Source organism: Hemicordylus capensis, chromosome 1 (genome assembly GCF_027244095.1).
Source record: "Hemicordylus capensis ecotype Gifberg chromosome 1, rHemCap1.1.pri, whole genome shotgun sequence".
Classification (NCBI taxonomy): domain Eukaryota; kingdom Metazoa; phylum Chordata; class Lepidosauria; order Squamata; family Cordylidae; genus Hemicordylus; species Hemicordylus capensis.
In genome coordinates, this window is record NC_069657.1 from 232,117,860 (window position 1) to 232,137,314 (window position 19,455).

Below are 19,455 nucleotides of genomic sequence, written 5' to 3' on the forward strand. Positions count from 1 at the left end.
TAGCTTAATTGACTTACAGGAAGAGTTTCTTGCTCCCCCAATGTTTTTCAAATATGCAGAAGTGAATAAGAAGAACAGGTGCCTGAGGTGCCATTTAGGGAATGGGAGGTCTCCCCCCGCCAACCTCAAGTTTAGCTCATGATAGGAACATCTATATCTCTGGACAGCTCCTTGGTTCTACATCCTGAATCACTGTCACAGTCAGCTAAATGGGCCTAAGTGCACATAAAGTAAAGTGTGCCATCGAGTCAGTGTTGACTCCTGGCGACCACAGAACCCTGTGGTTTTTCTTTGGTAGAATACAGGAGGGGTTTACCATTGCCTCCTCCCACGCAGCTTGAGATGATGCCTTTCAGCATCTTCCTATATTGCTGCTGCCCGATATAGGTGTTTCCCTTCGTCTGAGAAATATACCAGCGAGGATTTGAACTGGCAACCTCTAGCTTGGTAGTCATGCCATTTCCCCACTGCGCTATTAGGTGGTACTAAGACACAAATCCCAATTTCTAGAGGTGTCAGTTTTCCCCTGCCAATAATACTACTCAGTTATAGTTTTAAATAACAACAAATACTTTAAAAATACACTGGATTATTTATTTATTTACTTGGCAACATAACAGCATTTCTACTGAAGCAGTAACTGAAAGATAAAGGTTAAGGCCAGCTGACCCATGCTACCAAAGTAAACTGATGCATGGTTTCTAACAGACTTCAGACAATGGTTGGGAGTAAGCCTTGTTCCAGTAGGGGACTTAGGACAGGGGCAAGACCTGATAGGCCTTTGAGAGGCCGCAAGTCCAGCTCTAGGTTTCAGGGGGTCCTGAAGAGCTCTCAATCCCATCCACCACCCACCCATGAGAGGGACTCTGAGTTACTCTGCTGCTGCCACTCCATGAAGGATATGGGCACAGAGGAGGTCCCAGGCTTCAGAGGTGGGCCCTGCTGAGGGCCCTAGCCTATGGGCAGCTTCTCAGTGATGGTGACCCCTGACACCAGCTCTGTCTGTGTCACTGGCAGAAATAAGGTGGCGGTGACAGAGGGAGTGGGGGCAGTCTCATCGTAATGACAGAAAAGGAGGCAAGGAGGGGCAGTGGGAGTGAGGAGTCAGGAGAAGGCACGGGGAAGGAGGAGGAGGAGGAGCAGGAAGTGAAAGACAAGTCTTCCATCTCATGTGCCCACTTGGTCTCCTGAAGAGAAGATCTAGAATTCCAAAAACTGTTCAGAATCATATAATGCTGCCATAAGGAGGCCTGATTAGATCATCCCCTGCTTCAGTGATCAAGGGAGTAGGACCCTACCCACTCATCTTTCTGATGTCCATGTGCCCTCTGCCCATGACCCCGGGTGGCCACATGTTGAGAATTTTCCCTGCAAGAGGCTAGGCAGAACACATGGAGCTCCAAATGAATTGGAACCCCAAACCTAGGAGTGTGGTCAGTGGACTCATCAGTGCTGGGGGAAGGACTTGTGACTACAATGTATTTACTTAAGTGTTCACTGAACACACAAGGGGGAGACAGGTCAAGAGAGTCAGATCTGTGTATATTACCAGTTGCTACTATATTTTAACTATGTATGAAGACACAAGACCAGTTCCTCCAACATACTAAGATCTACTGAATTGGCCTAGAGTCCCATTGGAAGAGGGGGTGCAAATGTCCCTGGGCCCAGAGGGTCAAGGGGTTCACAAGGGGCCCTGCCTGCCCGCACCCAGGCACCCCCGCTCCACCGCCCCACCGACTGCCATTTTCTCATTTCCCCTTGGTGGTGGCTATGGCGATGGCACCGGTGGCAGGTGGAGCTCTCCCCCCTCCCTGGCCGGCACACAGGCCTCCCCATTCCCTGGCCGGTGCACTGGCTTCTCTCATGCTTGTGCATAGGCCTCCCCATTGACTAGGGAGAGCATTGCGTACCATGACGCGCTCCCTACTCTATGGGGAGGCCCATGCGCAGGTGCGACAAAAGCCCATGCACTGGCCAGGGAAAAGGGAGGCCCGTGTGCCAGCCGGAGAGAAGCCAGCACTCCGAGGAGCCCACCACCTGCCGCCGCCCCAGGCAAATCAAGGGGGAAGCGTGGAGTTGGGGCTGGAAAGTAGGGGTGTGTGACTTCCATGCCGGGACACACAGGGAGCCCCCAAAACAACTTTGTCCCTGGGCCGCCTGGAGGCTCTCTACGCTTCTGTTCTACTGTGTGGTCTCAAAAAGAGAGAAAGGGTTGAAAATGGAAGGGCTGATAAGAAGCAACAAAAGTCACCTTTTCTGTTTTCCACTGCTAAAGGAAAGCACATTGCCCGAGCATTTTCTAAAGTCATCATTGTCCAATGTGCTTTCTAAAACAAATGTGGTATTTTAAAAAGTCCTTCAGCTTCTGCACATTCACTATATTTGTTTGAATATCTTTCTGTTTTAATTGACTTTATTCTTATGACCAGGCACAGCTGTAACTACATGGGCTCTTATCCAGAAATGTTTTCACACAGCAGCAGGCTGCAAACCCGTTTTCACACAGCAATGCACAAGGATCCTCCACCTACTTCTGCTTCTCTAAACAGAATATCAGTGCTGTTAGCTCTTCAGATGGGAGCATCTGGACATAGACCCAATACAAACATCACGATCATGATCCCAGGTCAGACATTATGCTGTACGAGTGTACTGATGTCTGTACATTCATACACATGTTTGTGTGAATGACTGCGCCTGTGTTCATTTTTAAATGAATCTGTACACAAGCCCTCAAATGCATAGTACAGATATGAAGTCTACATTCAACATAAAATGTGAATGGTTGTACCTGCGTACAGATCTGCACCTGTATACACTGTACACTTGTTGTACTAGTGTTGAACATAACGTGTGAGTGGGCCTATGGTTGGAAATCTTGGAACTTTCTAGGTTTGTTTTGGTTGGGCATTCAGATTTGCATGTTTCCAATTGTCAGGGTTATAATAGTTATTTATAACCTTAGACCATTTTGCAGCTATGTTTCCATTCAATACTTATTTTTCTGCATATTTACAGAGCGTGCAGTTTCATTTAAGTACTAAACTATGTCTTCATGATTCCAGCAGGTGCATTACCTTTATACATTTTCAGATGGACAACATAAGCAACTTGGGAAGTTTAATTGTAAGATAATCAAACTTATAATCAAGATTATAAGCCTATCATAATTTTATTTATAATGTGAGGTAATGTGATATTACCTTGAAGCAGCAAGGTAGACAACTAGAGCACGAATGGAGAAAGACTCAACTCTAATTCGACAGATTACAACACAGGAGCACATTTGAAGGCCTATGCTCTGGCAATGTGTGCAGCAAAGAAGCAGTTCTTTTCTGGGCACATTGCATCTGAGAGCTTATGCCCAGTGGAGCTGTCCAAGATTGTGAGAGGACGAGTACATGCCACTCCCTTCTTGAATTAGTATTTGGAACCATCAGTTACCCATTGTGACATTTTCAATGAATTTTTGTGTGGATAAAATCTCTCATTTTTGGACTGACCTAGACTCCATAATTATTGTCGAGGCTAATGTGGAGGTGTCCACGAACTCAATTTCAGTCAGTGACTCCAGAGGATGTGGACAACTTGTTTGGGCACTGTGACCTACCACCTGTCCTCTTGACCCCTGTCCAACATGACGTACTGTCTTGTAGGGGGGTTATTGGAAGGGGACTAGTAGACAACATAAATGTCTACTAGGGAGTATATCCTACTGTCAATTGTTAGACCACTTTTGAAGAAGCATGTGTTGGATTCCTGGATTGCTATAATGAAGCAATTACAGGCCTGTTTCTCATCTCCCATGGTTGGGCAAGGTGATTGAGAAAGTGGCCTCTTAGCTCCGGACAGTTTTGGAGGAAACCAATTATTTAGACCCAATTCAAACTGGTTTTGAGGCGGGTTATGGGGTAGAGACTGCCTTGGTCAGCCTGATGGATGATCTCCAATTGGGAATTGGCAGAGGAAGTGTGACTCTGTTGGCATTGTGACTCTCAGTGGCTTTCAATGCCATCACCCCTGGCATCCTGGATTGTTTGAGGAAGTTTAAGAAGTTGGAAGTTTAAGAGAATGCCTTCTCCATGGTGAGCCCTGCCACCTATTGAGATCATATAGGGAAGTCTATCTGCAATTGCCACCAGCTCATCTGGTGGCTACTCAGGGACTGCCTGGGGCTTTGGAATGGGCTTGCTGCTGAAAAACAGTCTTCTAATCTCTGACAGCTTTTAAAAGGTCTGTAAAGACACATTTATTTATCCAGGCTTTTAATTAGATTTATAGAATCAATCATTGTTTTTACATTGTTTTAATATTTTAATTTCATTTTAATCTGTGTTTTTAAAATTGTAAACTGCACAGAGACATGAGTTTTTGGCAGTGTAGAAATATGTTAAATAAATAAAGTAGAGGAGGCACTGCCTTGTGGTTCTGCTATACCTCTCAGACAAATTCCAGATGGTATTATCTGGAGATTGTTGCTCTTCAAAATGAGAGCTTTTGTATGGTGTTTCCCATGGCTCCATAGTGTCTCCAATGCTTTTTAATATCTATATGAAACCACTGGGAGAGATCACCTAGAGATTGGGTACAGGGTGTTATCACTATGCTGATGACACCCATATCTAGTTCTTCCTTTCAACTTTATCAGGAAATGTCATAACTTCCTTAAATATCTAACTGAAGGTGGTAATCGCCTGGATGAGTGATAACAAACCTGTCAACCTCCTCCAGAAAAGGGAAGAGAGCTGGTCTTGTAGTAACAAGCATGAATTGTCCCCTTTGCTAAGAAAGGTCCACCCTGGTTTGCATGTGAATGGGAGACTACATGTGGGCATTGTGAGAAAGGAACATTGGTCTTACCGTGAAGGGTTCTTTTTCCCTGTAGTAGGAGATCCTCAGGATGGGTAGTGAACTGAGCATGCTCGAGACAGAACTGGACCACGTGACTTGTTTGTGGGCGTAGCCTCCTCCGTCCTAACCCCAGTTCCAGGGCTGTTGAGCGAGGTGGTATGTTGAGTGGAGAGAGCTCTGTGTAAGTACTCTGTAAGCTGTAGGTAAAGAAAAAAGTGGGAAGAACTCGGACAAGAGGTTAGAGAATAAGACAGACAAGTGCAAAAAACAGCCTAGGAGTCTACTCCTGAGGGACTGCCTCCGTCCCCAATCAGGCCCATCCTTCAGTTGGCCCCGTTAACCATCTGTGCAGCTCTACCTCCCGAAAATACATCCGGGTGAGGCTGAGGATCTCCTACTACAGGGAAAAAGAACCCTTCACGGTAAGACCAATGTTCATTTTTCCCCTGAGCAGGAGATCCTCAGGATGGGACGTGCCCAAGCTGAAGACACTAATCCCTGGGATGGGAAGGATGTATTCAAACCCCTTGTCAAAGCACTATGCGCCCCAAGGCTGCCTGTGCCACTGAGTGGTCAGAACCTTATAGTGCCTAGGAGAACGGAGCAGCGGAAGGCCAAGTGCTGCTGCCCTGCAGATCTCCGATAGTGGGACGGGCTGAAAAAAGGCCACAAAGGTAGCTGTGCCTCTGGTCGATCGCGCCATGAACCGAATGTTGAGATCTGAGTAGGCCAGGCGAATGCATGATCCGATCCTGCCAGTTGAGGTGCCCTTAGAAACTCTGTTCCCCAAAGAGGAGAGACGGGAAAAGACAAGGAGGGTGTTGGACTTGTGAAGGTGTCTGGTGCGATGAACGCCAAGCCCTGGGCCCATCAGGCTTGTGCTACAATCATTCCCCTGGCTGGACAGGGGAAAGGCAGAATGAAGGAAGAATGTCAACTCTGGATCTATGAAAGTGAGAATTGACATTTTGGGAGGGAGGTGGTGTTCAGGCCATGGTGCGCTGCATCTAGCTGGAAGGTGCAATATACCTTCTGTGCCAAGAGGGTACCTAGCTCAGAAACCCTTGAGCCAAGGTAATAGCTACCAGGAAGAGGGCCTTATAAGACAAGAGCTTCAGTGGACTGGTAGCAATGGGCTCGAAGGAGTCCTTCGTGAGAGCGTTTAGGAACTCAGTTGAAGTTCCAGGCAAAGAACGCCTGACTAGAGAGGAGATAGGTGTGTCGCTCCCCCAGGAATTTGTATGAGAGTGGGCGCAGGTTCGGTTGGCCCAAGTCAGTGGAAGAAAAAATGGCAAAACCAAGGCTAGTGAGGAGGCTTGGTGCCTCAGGGTACTTGGTTGCAGAGGAAGGTCTAGGCCGGCCTGGAGAAAGGTGAGAACCTTAGGCACCCCTGTGGGGAGTGGATCTCTCTTTGTGAGATCAACCCTCTGCAGAAGGCGAGCCAGGAGGCTTGATATATTCAATTGGTTGATTGGTGTCTGAAGCCAGAATGGTGTCTTAGACCGGTAGTATCTATCTTTCTTTCTTTCTTTCTTTCTTTCTTTCTTTCTTTCTTTCAGACAATACATACCCATAATAGTAAGACCGATACATAAAAACATCCATTAACCATCCTTCCAGATATGTAAGTAATTAGATGGAGGAGAATAATTACAATTATCTTGATTTGTGACAGAATAAAACTGACCAGATCCTAAAGAAAAATCAGGAGAATTAGCTTGATCTGTTCGAAGATGAATAATATGAGTCAATTTTTCCCAGATATGGTAATGTGCCACAAAGACTGGTGCCAAAAAGTCAACGACATAGTTTTATGCTTCCAACGTAGTGCAATGGAAAATCCAGCCTCAGTTAACATAAAAACTATAAGCTCCTTAGGTGATAATGTCAAACTAACTTCCGAAAATATATGTAATAGAGGCAACTCTGCCCAAAAGCAGAACAAGACCAGCATAAACAGAGTATGTACCCCTATCACAACAGCCATTCCAACATCGTGGGGACCGACTCTGATTGATGTGGGCTGCTCTAGAAGGGGTCAAATACCACCTGAGAGAGAGCTTAACAAAATACTCTCTAATTCAGGAAGAGGTAGAAAACACCAGCTTCCATTTTGGTATTCCTTTCCACAGTAAGTCTCTAATAGTTTGCTGTAGGTCATTTTCCCAAGCCAACTTAAGGCCGGTTAATGGATCAGATGATTGGCTTATTAAAATCTCATATAATCTAGAAATCAGGCCCTTAAGAGTCTTCTGAAGCCTTTAATATTAATTCCACAAACATAGTCAAACTCCTATTAGCTTGCTTAACTATATCAGGATGTAAAATAGAGGAGTGAAACTGAAGAAAATTTAACCAAGAGCAATGCTTATTCATAAACTTCTCCCAAAATGGTTCTAATCAATTGGCGTATTGAAATAATAAAAATCCTTTAATCTATTGTGTGACACCTCCCAGACATCAAGTAATTGGGAGGGAAAGTCAAAAGTTGGAAATTTGGGATGACTACAAATGGTTAACAAGCGGAAATATGGGAGGGCAAAAATTTTATGCCAAATCCCCCAGATCTTAAAGGTGGTACTTAAGGTGGATTTGTAACAGATTTAGAACTCTTAATAAATTCAAATATCAATAACTGGTTGTTGAAATTACCAAGATGTTCCTCGGGAACCTTCATCTTCACTCAGAACTTTTCCAGGTCTACTATTAACCACAAAATATCCCTAAGATGCGAGGCTTCATAGTAGGCCATTAAGTTTAGAACTCCGATACCATCCTGTTATACATTCCTATATAATACACTATTACGAAATCTGAACCTTCTGACAGAAAAGCATCTTTGTGGCCCCTCCCGGCAGAGAGCTGTACCAATGGAATCAGTGTGAAGTAGTGTTGCCTGTAAGGGTGATAGGGAACCGGACCAACTACGGGGGACCCATTGGGCTCTCTGTGTGGAGAAGACATAACCTACTCTTATCCCATGTTTTGACCAAAAACTGGGTCTAAGTGGGACCAAAAGGGGTAGCTCCCACAAATGGAGCAGTAATCAAAGGAACCATAGAATAATCGTCAGCATTTCAGGTCTTAAACCAAGATGACCTGTATACAGCCATGCCCACTGCTATGGCTCGACTGTGTACAATCTAAGCTATACTTGGCTCTAAGAGCAGCAGTCTTGTTCATTTAGTTAATGCCCTGGTGAAACCTTAGGCCGGTCGGGAGGGACCATCTTGAACAGTGCCTTGGTCCAGAATCGAACGCTCGAGCAAGATGGGGTTGGTGGTGCATAACTTGAAGGATGTGGCTGAAGGCGTCTCGGACCTTCAAGAGAAGGGAATGTCAGTGCCTGTCGTCCTGGGGCTAGAGAGGTCCCTGTCCTATGAGTGTAGGAGACCAATTGAGCCCCCGGAAGGGACAACCTTAGGCATGGTCAAAGGTTTTGAGGGGTCTCTGGGACTGGAAATGTTGCTTGGGGAGGTCAACCATCAGTTTGGCTGAGGCAGAGCGCTGCCACTCCGCACACATCACCCTGCGAAATAGAGGGGGGAATGTAACTGTGGATGTTACTGGATCAGCTGCAGGGAAAACTTGTTAGTCCAGGGGCGAAGACGGCTCTGCAGTTTCCGACGGGGAGACCACACTGATTGTGCGCTGCGCCTTAGACAGGAAAACCTTCTGAGTTCTGCTAAGGGAAAAAGTCTGGCAGAGTTAGAAATGGGCGGCATCACATCCCCCCCCCTGATAATTCTCCTTCCTCCTTGTCTGGCTCCAATGGCCCAGTAAGGTCCAGAGGCAGCGATTGCAAGGAGCCCCTTTTTCTGACTGATGGTCAGGTGGTAACTGGGCTGTAGGCCTCCCTGGTCTTTGGGAAAGGAGAGGGTACGAGGTGATGCCTTTCAGGCTCTTCGTAAATCACTGGTAACTGTATAGCTACCCGCGGGGATTTGAGCTGGCACCCTTCTGCCTGTTAATCAAGCATTTCCCTGCTGCACCACTTGAGGTGACTGGGGGGAAGGGAAAAGGGGAATGGTGCAAGTTGACCCGGTGTGAGACCGGAAGGCCGCCTTATTAGTATTATTATTACATTTATATCTCGCTCTTCTTCCAAGGAGCCCAGAGCGGTGTACTATATACTTAAATTTCTCTCTCACAACAACCCTGTGAGGTAGGCCAGGCTGAGCAAGAAGTGACTGGCCCAGAGTCACCCAGCTAGAATCATGGCTGAATGGGGATTTGAGCTCGGGTCTCCCTGGTCCTAGTCCAGCACTCTAACCACTAAACCACACTGGCTCCACTAGGAAGCATGGGGTGTTAACAACTCCTGTTCCACCAGTGGGGGTGGGAGGAAGAGGGGAAAGAATCCCTGCGCCTTCTCTTGGTTTTGCATGGCAAAAAATCTGGGCATACACCAACCACGCTCATACAGAGGAAAAAAACCCTGAGCCATGGGCTGGGTTCAAGCGAGGGTGGAAACAACTTGGGAGTCACGCGTGTCCCTGCGTGTAAGGGGTGAGGCCCCCGCAGAATTGGTAAGGGCCATGCTAGGAGAGTAGCAAGCGAGGCTGTAGGTGGCTCAATGGAAAACTTTTATATCTTACAGCACTCAGTCTCCCATTCAAATGCAAACCATGGTGGACCCTGCTTAGCAAAGGGGAAAAATTCATGACTGCTGCCACAAGACCACTTTCCTCCCACTGCTCCGAAAAAACTCACACAGCCATTGAGAATCCTGGGTGAGAAAAGGTCTATACTTACAGCGGTGACTGCTGAGGCTGTGCGGGGAGCGTGTGAGCAATCCATCATGCAGCGTGGAGGGAATGCGCGGACCAGCCGGTTCCCCCTCAAACGCTGAGGCCCCAATGGCCGGAGGATGAGATGCCAGGATAGTGCCCACCAGGCTCTGGTCATCTCCCTCAAAGCGAAGGCAGGGAGCGTGTGAGCAATCCATCATGCAGCGTGGAGGGAATGCACGGACCAGCCGGTTCCCCCTCAAACGCTAAGGCCCCAATGGCCAGAGGATGAGACACCAGGATAGTGCCCACCGGGCTCTGGTCATCTCCCTCAAAGTGAAGGCGCTTGTTTGATCCAGCCTTCCACTTGGCGCCATTTGGTTGCTTTCGCTTTTGATTTCCAGCTGGCCACCTGAATCAACAGGCGCTCCCTTAAAAGTACGTTGGAAGGACTCACTCAGGCTGGCGCCTCTATTTCTTGGCGTCCACTGTGCCTGGACCTCTTGGGGGTTTTGGCTAAGTGCCCCCCCAAGGTCCCTGTCCCCATTGTCTGAGCCTGAGGCTGCAGGGGGAATCTGAAGCAGTCATGCTGGACTAAGGCGTGGCAACAACAAGAGCTGAGAAAACACATGCAGTTGAGAAGCCTGAGCCCTGAAAGAGTTCTTCTGACCAGGACCCCTCCAAACAAATGCAAATACTTTAGTAAGTAGCCAATCAAGCCGAATGCAAGCTAAAAGGATTAACTTGAGTAGGAAATCTTATCTGATTATTTGTTTGTTTGCTGGCTCCAAATAGAGGCAGCTCCCTTCCCCACCCTTGCAGAGCCAAGAGGAGAGGAGGGGGGGGGAGGGGGAGGGAAACCACCAGGCAGGCACAGACCGAAGAGTTGTGACTCCTGTTTCCCTCAATAGCCAGAGGCTGGTCATTAAGGAGAATAAATAAAACAAACTGAAGCAAAGGCTTAACTGCATGAGCTCTCTCCTAAAACGTCCTAACCCGAGCAAGACAGAACTGGAACTGGGGTTAGGACGGAGGAGGCTACGCCCACAAACAAGTCACGTGGTCCAGTTCTGTCTTGAGCATGCTCAGTTCACTACCCATCCTGAGGATCTCCTGCTCAGGGGAAAAATTCCCCTTAGGGGATGGTGGAGGATGCTCTGGGAGTGGATTTTCCAAGTTCCCTCCTTGGGATCTCCAAGATAAGGCTGAGAGAGACTCCTGCCAGTAACCTTGGAAAAGCCACTGTCAGTTTGGGTAGACAATATCAATACTAGATGGACCAATGGTCTGACTCAGTCTGACACAGCTTCCTATGTTCAAACAACCCTATGTTCAAAAGCCATAACCTCCCTAAATGCTTGCCTGGAGGTCATAATGGGCTGGATAAGGGATAACAAACCAAAGATGAATCCAAATAAGACAAAGGAATTTATTGTGCAGGATCTGAATTCAAAAGACAATTTTGATCTGCCTGTCCTGGATGTGGCTACCCCCACCCCCAAAGGAACAGGTGTGCAATACTGGGGGTACTTCTGGATTCAAAACTCTCTCTGGTGTCTCAGCATGAGGCAGTGGCCAGAAGCACTTTCTATAAGCTTTGGCTGATAAACCAGTTGTGTCCATTTTCTGAAATAAATGGCCTTAAAACAGTAGTCCCCCGCCCACGTCCTGCTATGCTTCATCATCGTGGTGGTGGGGGTGTTCCTGGGAGAGATGAGTGATGTACGTTGAGAGGTATACGCCCAGTAGGGTTATCCAAAGCACAAAGGTCATCCCAGCTGCCCAGCTAAAGCAAGCAGGCACTTATATTGAGCAACAGCGATATAGTAAGGTGCTGGAGGCAAGGTGCTGGAGGCAGACGATCATTTCAATGACAACGACAAAGGCATCATTTCATACTGCGCAGGAAAAGGCAATGGTAGACCACTCCTGTGTAGACAAAACAGAATGTTTGTCGATGTAGTGCTGGATGATGGACCCCTCAGATTGGATGGTACTCAACAAGCTACTGAGGAAGAGTTGAGGATCTCTCCTCCTCACCACCAATACCGGTGGTGTTGAGTATGTGGTTAGATTAAAGCCTTTTGGACATCTAGCAGCTGATGTTGCCATGTGGGAAAAGAAAATCCAAAGCTGCAAAGACAGAATTACAATGGGAATGTGGAACGTAAGAAGCACGAATATAGTAAACCTCGACACAGTGAAAGATTAAATGAACTGACTACAGATTGAATCTTAGGCATCTGTGAATTAAAATGAATATGACACTTTCAGTCATAAAATCATACCTTTTACTACTCAGGACATGAGAAACAAAGAAGGAACGGTGTTGCTTTCATAGTCAGAAAGGATATAGCAATGACAGTACAATGTGTACAGTACAATGCGGACAATGGCAGTTTTTCAGGTCTATGCCCCGACTGATGCAGAAGAGGAAGTTGATGAGTTTTATGCTCAAGTTCATTCTGAAATTGACATAACATGCAAGCAAGATGTGCTGGTGGTGGCTGGAGACTAGAATGCCAAAGTTGGAAATGATAAGGAGGAAAATACAGTCAGACTGTATGGCCTAGGAAACAGAAATGGAGCAGGAGAATGACTTATTAGTTTCACTCAAGCCATCTCTTTATTGCTAACACATTCTTCAAACAACCAAAGTGGCGCCTATACACATGGACATCACTAGATGGAGTACACAGAAATCAAATTGATAACATTATTGGTGCAAGGAGGTAGAAGAGATCAGTTATAACTGCAAAAGCATGGCCAGTGGCCAATTGTGGAACAGATCACAAACTACTCATGTGCAAGATCCAAGTCAAGCTAAAGCGGAAAAACAAAGCTATCCAGTTTCCACGATATGATCTTGAGAATGTACCCACCATTTTCAAGGAGAACATCAGGAACCACTTTGAAGTTCTAAACCTCATTGATGGGGAACCAGAGAAACTGTGGAATGAAATCAAAGAAATTGTTAAGGACGAATATGAAAAGAGACTGCCAAAGACCAAGAAACAGAAGAAAGCAAAATGGATGTCAGAACAGATGGTGGAAATTGCCAAGAAGAGGAGAAAAGCCAAAGGCAAGAAAGATAAAGACCTCATGAAGGAACTTAATAGGGAATTTCAGAAAGCTGTTAGAAGAGACAAGGAGCAATTACTACAATGGCATCTGCAAATACTTTGAGGATGGAAATAGACATGGAAAAACAAGGAAAGTTTTTCAAAAGATGTCTGAACTCAGAAGGAAGTTCCAAGCTCAAATTGGTATGTTAAGGGATACCAAAGGACAGATAGTAACTGATTCAGAGAAGATCAAACAGAGATGGAAGGAGTATACTGAAAATCTGTACAGCAAGGATGTCAACATCCAAGATACCCTAGAAGATATTCCCTACTTGCAAGAACCTCTAGTACAGGAAGATGAAGTTAGATCAGCACTCTGGTCATTACCGAGTCGGAAGGCTAAAGGAATTGATGGAATAGCTACAGAAATATGGCAGGCAACAGAAGAAGAATCAGTCAAGGATCTAACCAAACTATGCCAGCAAGTTTGGAGAATGACACAGCGGCAAACAGGTTGGAAGAGGTCAGTCTACATACCCATACCAAAGAAATGATAGCTGAGAATGTGGAAGATCTGCAAGTTCTAGTAATGAAAGTCAAGGAGCACAGTGAAAAAATGGGACTACGACTAAATGTAAAGAAGACTAAACTAATGACAACAGGTACAGCAACCAGCCTCAGAATGGATAATGAAGACATTGAAGTGGTGGACAGCTTCTACCTTTTAGGACAGACTGTCAACAGTAAAGGTTTCAGTAGTCAAGAAATATGCCGCAGACTAGCACTTGGTAGGGTTGCAATGAAAACCTTGGAAAGGATATTTAGATGCTGTGACGTGTCTATACCTACAAAGATTAGAATTGTTTGGACAGTGGTTTTCCCTGTGACACTCTATGGATGTGAAAGCTTGACTTTGAAGCAAGATAGAAAAAGTATTGATGCGGTTGAACTTTGGTGCTGGATAAGACTTTTGAGGAGACCATGGTCAGCCAGGAAAACAAATGGATCATAGAACAAACCAATTCAGAATTTTCACTCAAGGCACAAATGACCATGCTCAAACTATCATATTCTGGATACATTATGAGAAAACCCAGCTCCCTTGAGAAGTCCATAATGCTGGGGAAAGTTGAAGGAAAGAGAAGAAGAAGATGACCATCAGCAAGGTGGATGGACTTGATTACGACAGCAATGCATGCACAACTGAGAGACCTTGAAGGCCAAGTTGAAGGCAGATCATCCTGGAAAGAATCTATGTGGTCGCTAAGAGTTGACACTGACTTGACGGCACTTCATCAATCAATCAATCAATCAATCAATCAATCAATCAATCAGAACAGTAGTACACATGCTGATTATCTCTAGACTCAACTACTGCAATGTGTTTTATGTGGGGCTGCTTTTGTATGCAGTCCAGAAACTGCAGTTTGTGCAAAATGCAGCAGCCAAGCTGGTCTCTGGGTCATCTCAAAGAGAATATTATACCTATTTTAAAAGAGCTGCATAGGGAAAATACATATTACCTATAAAGCCCCAAACAGTTTAGGTCCAAGGTATTTAAGATGTTTTCTTTATTATGAGCCCCATCACCTATTGAGATCATATAGGGAGGTCCACCTGCAATTGCCACCTGCTTGTCTGGGGGCTCCTAGGAACATAGGAAACTGTCATATACTGAGTCAGACCATTGGTCTATCTAGCTCAGTATTGACTTCACAGACTGGCAGTGGCTTCTCCAAGGTTGCAGGCAGGAATCTCTCTCAGCCCTATCTTGGAGAAGCCAGGGAGGGAACTTGAAACCTTCTGCTCTTCCCAGAGCGGCTTCACACCCTGAGGGGAATATCTTGCAGTGCTCACACATCAAGTCTCCCATTCAGATGCAACCAGGGCAGACCCTGCTTAGCTATGGGGACAAGTCATGCTTGCTACCACAAGACCAGCTCTCCTCTCCTCTTCGGGGATGGGCCTTCTCTGATGCCACTGCAAGATGTTGGAATGCACTCTCTGTTGAAGTAAGAATTCCCCCATCTCTGGCTGTTTTTAAGAAGTTGATTACAACACATTTATTCACCCAAGCTTTTAATAAGATTTTATTTGTGATTTTAAAACTGTCAGTTTTTAATTGTTTTATTATACTGTATTTATTATGTTGTATTTATTGTAAATTGCCCAGAGATGCAAGTTTGGGGTGATACAGAAATACAACGAATGAATTAATGAATGAATAAATATACAATCTGAGCTCAGAAAAAGACCAAAATCAGTTAAGGCATAGATGCATCCATTCTCATTGTATTCAATAGGCCTTCTTCACAGGGAAATGGACATTCAACTGCAGCTTTAGTCAATGATTCCATTTGGAAAGTCAAAGCTGGATAATTCAAGCACCCTCAAGTCACATAGACATATAGCCTCAAGCTATTTAGTCAACAGATCTATTTGTCCAAATACAAAATTCTTTTTGAATTGATTTTTCTTCCTTCTTTTTTACAAAATAAAGCACCTACTCACCCACCAATAGAAATGTACAAATCCACCACATCCAATTCAATACCTAAACAAATCAAGTAAGTGACAGCCCCTTCTATCTTTTTCACTGACCAGGGGACTTCATTCTTCTGGGTGATCAGATAATCCATTCAGCAACACTTCATCCCATCTCATCCTACCAAGGCCCACAAAGAGAAAATTATTAAGAAAATGAGATAACACCCACCTGCAATCTAATAGCACACTCGAACACTGTACTAAATTTCTTAAATACAGAGCAGAACGCGAAATATCCCATAGGGAGCATTTTACATAAAGTCTGCCTCAAAAAGTAAAAGTCCTAGAAATAAACATCTACTGGGTTTACTGAAAGGAGACAAAAGGCTGATTTTATGAGACATTCTCCCATCAGGGATCTCCTGCCACTCTGCTATAGCACTCAAATGGTGAAGTCAAAGGAAGCACACATGGCAGATCATAAATGCACTAAGATGGCATTGTCAAGAGATTCTCTTCTGGGGTGAGCCATAACTCACAAAACGTCTTTATTTTTAAAAGAGGGTAACTACCCTCAGCAAGAAAACTTGGAGCAGAGATAATGGAAGGGCCTCAAAAGGTGGGGAGCACCCTCCCTTCTTTTATATCCTTATCAAATTTAAGCTTAGCCACCAAATCATTCACTGATTTAAAATTACCAAACAACCTATGAACCTTGAGGCTAGAGTATGATGTTCTAACCCAACTCTTCACTAAACCTTGACAGTGAATAATCTGCAGTCTCCCTATCAAGGTGACACTCAAGGAGGTGGCTAAGAACAACTAAATTAACTGGGCTAGTGTACCATGATGTACCAATCCACACAAACCTTTATTTCACAACAAAACTATTGGTTAAATTCTATACTGAATTATAATTTTTATACAGATTTTGGTGCATTACAGTTTTCATATTAAATATTTTCCCATCAAAGCAATGGTTTGCAAGATAAATGTAAAAAAACTAATTTTGGCTGCCATTGTTCCAAAACAGGGGCTGGAACCCAACCTGAAATGTTTGTGAATTTGTATCTGTACCATGCTTCAAAACTTTTGGGGAAAATTCATTGTTAAAAATGAAATGGCTGGGCTAATAAACAGTGACATCAAGTTATTCCTTACCCGCTTTAAGCAACCTGTCATGCTTAGTCATAGTAGCTATATTTTCAATGTGAAAAATTAGGACACCATTCCCACTGCATTTTTAACCCTCATCCAGAGTTTGGGGTAGATTTCTACCTTCGGGTTGCATAAAGCTGCACAAACAAGCTAACAACTGCACTCCCAGTTTGTACCTGCTCTCTGGTACAAGATATATCACAAGTATGGCCCTTCACCAGTTATGATTTTTATGTTATCAATAAAAATATGACACAGGGTAGAAAACTACTCCAAAATAAAGGGACTTTCTATGGTGGGGTGGTTTCTTTCCCATTCCCATTATGTCAACTGGAAGAAAAATCACCCCCAAAATGAATGGAATCCCTATGGTAGGGTGGTTTTGTTTTATAGCTACTTCCCTCATACACATAAGGAACTCTTATGCAGATTTAACTAAAGATTTATTCAGCTTTACTCCATTTAAAGATTTACTCCAAATTTAAAATTTACTCAATTTTCTCCTTCTCCTTTCTCTCCTTTTTCCTTTCTGAGTCCTCCCTCACACTCTCTATAGGATCCACCTGGGACAAATGTCCAAACAAACAAACAAACAAACTCCAAAAGATTACTGAATAGAATACAACAGGTTTTTATCCCATTCCCATGTTAAGTCAATTGGGAGAAAAACCACTCCAGAAATGAATGGGCCAAGCAAGCCACAGAAATACAGTTTGAAAATATGATGATGCTGTGATACAAAACACTAATCCTCATTAGTGTGGGGTTTGAAATGTTCATTTTTCTTAGCTGAGAACTCACATTCTCAGTAAGTTGTGCAGTCACACAGGGCACCATACTTGGGATGTAGGGGTCACCACTGAACTCCCCTGGAGTGAAATGTTAAATTATTGCGGGTTCTGTGGCCTGAAAAAGTGTGTGTGTGGGGGTTTGTCATCCAATGCAATGAATATTGTAATACATTAAATCAGGGATAGGCAATATTTTCAAGCCACAACCCCTCTTACTGTCCAAACTATGTAAAAGTTTGGTTTTCAGAGACAGAAAAGATATGTACACTCATAACTAGTACCTCAATTTTTATATTAATTTCAATTCAACTGATAACATTACGCATAACCTTGGTTAAAACAAAACAACAAATGCTCACTCTTTTGAAGCCCATGCTTGGTTGGATTTTCTTCGGGTCAAGTAGGAAGGGAATTGGTGACAGTTTAAATTTGGATAGTTGAACTGGGTCAGCAAGGTACCTTTCACTGAAGCTACATTAAGACAGTTCCTTTCTTTAGTCCATTGCATTTGTATCAAAGAAAAGTCTTTTTCTACATATACCATTGTGGGAAGGATGGACTGAGAGGGGAAAATGAGCTATTATTAAAAGTCATCTAGACACTCTTTCCTTGATAAGGCATCCAATGCTTTCCCATGAAATTGTGTCATCAAGTTCCATCCATCTGAAGCAAGGAAACTCTTGAAAGGGATGGATCCACATGTCCATCCAAGTGGTCTGTGCAGCCAATATAGAGATTCTCCACATCAGTTTCAAAGAGCGTATATTGTTCTTCATAATCTCCTTCCTTTCTCTGTAGCTGCATTCTGTTAACATCAGGGGACATGAAGTTGTGTTCCTTTCTGGCTCCAAGGGCATGCCACATAGAAACTAATATGTCCATAACTTCTAACAGTGAATTGTCTTGCTTTTCAGTTTCCCCCAATATGAGCTGTAAGTACTACTGATATTACTGACTGCAAGTGACACAAATAAATTGTATTAATTTCATCTTCAAATAATCTTTTTAAAATTGCAGGTGCTTTGCCTTATTTGCAGAAGCCTTTCAATGGCTGGAAGCAAGAGAAGCTACTATGTTTTAGAGCAAGTGATTGTATTCCACTTCAGCAAATTCACAACTTTATTTGAGATACTCTGCATGCACAGTGTAAATGAAAAGTAATTATATATCTTTAAGCAAAAAGATTCAGTGTAGGGCATCTGTTCCATGTTGTGTGCAATTGTTGCACATGCTGGGCAACCTACTTGGGCCAAAAAGTTAAAATGAAGTATATTTTAAGATTTCCTCATCGTGTCCAAAAGGAAATTCAAATTTACAGATGGTTTGAAAAGGAAATATCCAATGCTTCATGTTGGCAAATACATTATTTTGAAGTTCACAAATCTATTATTTCCATAGCCCATCTGTCAGAGAAACTAGAGAGAGAAAGCCTCCACATCTTCCTAGGAGTTGTAGGCCTCAGAAGGAAGGAAGAGCAGGAAACAGGAAGAGAAGCCCAGCAGGAAATGCTGGCCCCAACCCCCTCAGGCAGAAGGACATAAAAGAAGAAGCCAACAGATGGGAGAGGTCAGCTTGTTTCAGAGCTCATGAGAAAGGAATTTGTCTGGCTGTGACTAGTAAGGCATTGGATTTGTTATTATTGAGCAGACTGCATAGACTTAAAAACTGTATAGAGCCAATTATGAGATCCTAAAGCAAGCAAACTGCCCATACAAGGAAAGAGCCTTCACCTCTGAGGCAAAAACCTCCCCCTTCTTAACACTGTCCAAACTCCTCCAAACATTGTATGCATTGCCACCAAATGCATACTCTGATGCATTTCTAATGGAGGCCCATTTTCTTTATTGTTTCCTGTAGATAGGGTTGCCATAATTAAGCTTTCCATATCTAGGCACCCTAATTTGCATGCTATACAAGTTTTTAATTTCCACAACATGCAAAATGAATCACATTTTATGCAAATTAGCTTGCAAATAATTTGCATGTACAAATACAATGAATATTTATATACTGCTTTTCAACAAAAGTTCCCAAAGCGGTTTACATAGATATAAATAAAATGGTTTCCTGGCCCTAAAGGGCTCACAATCTTTAAAAGAAACATAAGATAGACACCAGCAACAACCACTGGAGGGATGCTGTGCTGGGGATGGATAGGGCCAACTCCTCTCCCCCTGCTAAATAAAGAGAATCACCACTTTAAAAAGGTGCCTCTTTGCTCAGTTAGTGGGGAATTAGCTGTTGCACTGTCGAGGCAACTTGTATTTGCTCTAGATATCTACCAGCAATAGTTGGGGAAGATCTCTTTACCTGACCATTTAGCTGAGCATTAAAACACCCAGACTTTATATCTCAACACTTTCTAAGTTT

The 19,455-nt window shown here is 44.0% G+C and overlaps 1 long non-coding RNA gene across 2 annotated transcripts in view; it reads right to left on the reverse strand.

Annotated features, from left to right (window-relative positions):
- The window catches only part of LOC128330721 (uncharacterized), a 76,033-nt gene extending 57,327 nt beyond the window's left edge, over positions 1-18,706 (reverse strand). For both annotated transcript variants that reach the window (XR_008310238.1, XR_008310231.1), the window contains exon 1: positions 17,445-18,706. This is a non-coding gene — a long non-coding RNA (uncharacterized LOC128330721). The remainder of the gene's footprint in view (positions 1-17,444) is intronic.
- Positions 18,707-19,455: the final 749 nt, after the last annotated feature.